Below are 3,273 nucleotides of genomic sequence, written 5' to 3'. Positions count from 1 at the left end.
ATTTTTGGCCTCTAGATTATTCACAAGCGATCGTTCGCGCAAACACTCAAACCGAAGCCTCTAATTGTATTTTTACTGGACAAACCTTCCACATGACACAGCTCGCCTTCCAAGCGCCCTGATCAAAGTGAACGCTGGAAACGAAGTCGTGTCTAAAACAAATACATATTTCGGCGCAAATCTCCCGTTTACAAATGCAGAGAGGAGATTTTTCAGTAGTGCCCTGAAACTGCAGCATGTTTGTCCAATTTCTCTGCAGCAAATTCATTTCTTAGCAATGAAGGAGCAACCTGGAAGGAGGAATAAACAAACCATAACATGTATAAAATTCAAATGACGATATACAGACAGTAAGTACTCGAGAAAAATTTATGGCCAGACCCAGATGTAGAAATCGGATCTCTTCGTTCAGCCCTATGGATTCCCCTAGCAGAAACCCCCTTCCCTCCGAGCTGCTCCCGCCCCAGGCACTTTGCTGGACCGCTCTATTTCATGGCCACTCACAACGTGATAATTTATTTCCTAAAAAGTCATTGCACAGGGATGCACACGGCACGGCACTACTTATTGACGCAAGATGATTAACGTAATGTTCCTAGAGAATTTACTTGTATGCATTGGGAGACACAGGCTCACATAAGGCACCTCGCTGGTTCCTGGGCATTGCCCCGCAGGCTTTAGGTACGTAACCATTCAAGAAGAGATTTTTCTGTTCTGCTTCAGCATCTGCTCTCATGAACTAATCGCTGCACGGCAAATCAAAGTGTTTTACTGTAAACAAAACCAGCAACTCAAGTCGCGTTTAAAAAATTACTTAACAAGTCCTCAGAAGACAAATGGCCTTTTCTGCAGCTGGGAAGCGCTGCTGACCGGAGGAGGAGATGGTTTGAACAGCAGAGACGGGGACTTGAGCCTGCTACTGGACAGGAGGAGGGTGAATCCTACCTAGGGCAAAGGAGATTTGGTCATGTTGTCTGCAGAATTTAGACTTTAAGAACAAAAAGATGTGTCAAGGGGAAACTAAACGCCAAGCTTAAAGGCTGGGCACTGTGCTGGAGCAATTGTGAACAATAAGGATAATAAAGTCTTTTGGTACCACTGGACTCAAAGCTGATGGTAACCTGTTCACGGCACCGTGATGCACTGTCCACGGAAGCCCATTCGTACTTACCAGCATCCCCTCCCCGCTCCGGGTCAGGGCATCCCGCAGGCACCGGGGAAGGCTGCAGCCCTCGCACCCCCCTGGGGCAGCCCCCCAGCCTGGGGGCAGGGCTGCTCTGGTCCTGCCACAGCCTGCCGAGGCTCGCCCGCCCGCCGAACTTCACACACGCTCCAACCCTCCGCACACGAACCGCTGTGCAGCACATGACAGACGGACAAGCCTTTGCAGGTCCCAGGCTCAGCCTAAACTCATTAAAGCCAGGATAAAATTTCCCTCGGCATTAGCAGGGCGCTGTACAAGGGTGCGCTAATTCTGAGGAAGGCAGTGTTGCAGCGGGATCCCAGATCCCTGCACGCCTCTGGGAAGGGGGAACAGGGAAAGCATCAAACTACAATTAAAATTTACATCGTGCTGTTTGCTGGGTGCCAGCAGCGTGACAGAGTTTTTGCTGTGCTGTCCCAGCTCGTGCATGTGATGGGGACCTCCCGGAGCACCCAATAGCACCTGGCAGCCAGCAAGGGAAATGGTCAGCGCTCCGGGAAACTGCGAAGAACAAGGACTCCATCCTCTATAGGAAAAAATGCCTTAAAACAACTGAGCTCTTGTTCTCGCCCGATGGATGTTCTTCCAACGGTCATCCAAAAACTTCATGAAAGACCAAAGGGGCATCCCCCATTTTGCATGCAAGTTAGACCAACAGAAGTTCATTAGAAAGATTAAAAGCAAATTAAAAGCCATTGCCTCGCTGCACATCTTCATTGAGACAAGGCCGGCTCACTACAGCAATCCTTGAAGGCTGCCCGTGCCGCTGCTAATTTAGCTTATAGCTACTGAATTGTAACACTGCCATTTGTAACGTGTTAGTTAAGGGTTTGTCAGCATTTCCATCGTAAACCTTTCATTTTGGGGATTTATTGCTTGGCTATAAGGATCTGCTCTAGCTGCAAGTTTGGCAGGAAGGACCACATACAGCAGCATATTTCCCTCACCCCAAACAATCACTCCGAACATTAGGAAGTTACACAAACAGATCCCTAATTGAGGGTTACAACCTCCTTCAGACTTTGGCCCTTGCAGCTAAAAATGGCAAAATCCTGAGCAACGCCAGCCTAGTGTGAGCTCAGCTACATGGGGCCGGCTGGGAAACGGAGCGGCGCAAGGGCGCGATATAAAAATCAGCTTTTTCAGGAAAAAAGACACTAGAAGTGGCAGCGCTTCTTACAATCCCGGACACGCTCTCCATGCAACCTTTTCACTGGTTTTTATACTTTTGCTGGGGTGTAAACAAACATCCTTGCCACTAATTTAGCTGTAAATGTTTTTAGAGTGCATGTTTCTTAGCACTTAGATCTTTTTTTCTTTTTCTTCCAGTGTTCCCATGATGAAGCATATGTTTAAAGTAAAGCACTGCTTTAGGAAGGCCTCTCTTTTCTTTTCCGCAGGGGCTTTTCCCAAAGTGGGGTTCCTAACCACAGAAGGGGGTACCCATCCACCACACCCCAGCGTACAGCTCCATTTCTGATCCGCGCAGCATCCTCATCGCAGGGGGATGTTACCGCAACGTGTCCCCCCAGCTCTTCATATGGGAAACCTCCGTGAGCCCGCAGGGGCCCAGCTGACTGCCTCGGAAAACACTCCATTTCAGCCTTGGGATAAATTCGCTTCATCTGCTCTGCCTGCGAGGGGAAAAGAAAAAAAGATTAAGACATTGTTAATGTTATATAGGGTGGCTAAGAGCTGTGGTTAAGCCAGGGCACCACCGTGCTATGCAGAACGCGTAACGCCCCCGGCATCGCATGAGCACAAAAGCAAGAGGTTCCTCTCCAATGGATCCTTAAAATCGAAATCCAACGGAGACAACACGGAGCGCGTCTTTTTCTTCTTTCTGCTCTATTTTTCCACCCCGATCTCTGTCGTTTTCCCTGTGGTGCACCAAGACACCGCGATGGGCTTCCCCACGCCCGGTGCAGGGTGAGCGGTGGTAGAGGCTCTGCGTGCATCCGCCCGTCGGCAGCACCAGCCCGACCCGAGTGCGTGGAAGGGGCGATGGGGCTGACTGCACGAAGACCCCCGTGGGCAACACCTCCACGCTCCCGCATTGCCCTGGACAC

The 3,273-nt window shown here is 50.0% G+C and overlaps 1 long non-coding RNA gene across 1 annotated transcript; it reads right to left on the bottom strand.

The window, feature by feature from the left end:
* Positions 1-589: 589 nt before the first annotated feature.
* Positions 590-2,834, bottom strand: LOC103916642. The gene is made up of 2 exons (XR_663596.1): positions 2,671-2,834; positions 590-945 (listed from the first exon to the last, which is right to left on the bottom strand). It is a non-coding gene; the product is annotated as an uncharacterized LOC103916642 (long non-coding RNA).
* Positions 2,835-3,273: the final 439 nt, after the last annotated feature.

This window comes from Pygoscelis adeliae, unplaced genomic scaffold (assembly GCF_000699105.1).
Source record: "Pygoscelis adeliae isolate BGI_AS28 unplaced genomic scaffold, ASM69910v1 Scaffold75, whole genome shotgun sequence".
Classification (NCBI taxonomy): Eukaryota; Metazoa; Chordata; class Aves; order Sphenisciformes; family Spheniscidae; genus Pygoscelis; species Pygoscelis adeliae.
Note: the sequence above shows the minus strand (reverse complement) of the source record. Positions and strands in the feature narration are given on the sequence as shown.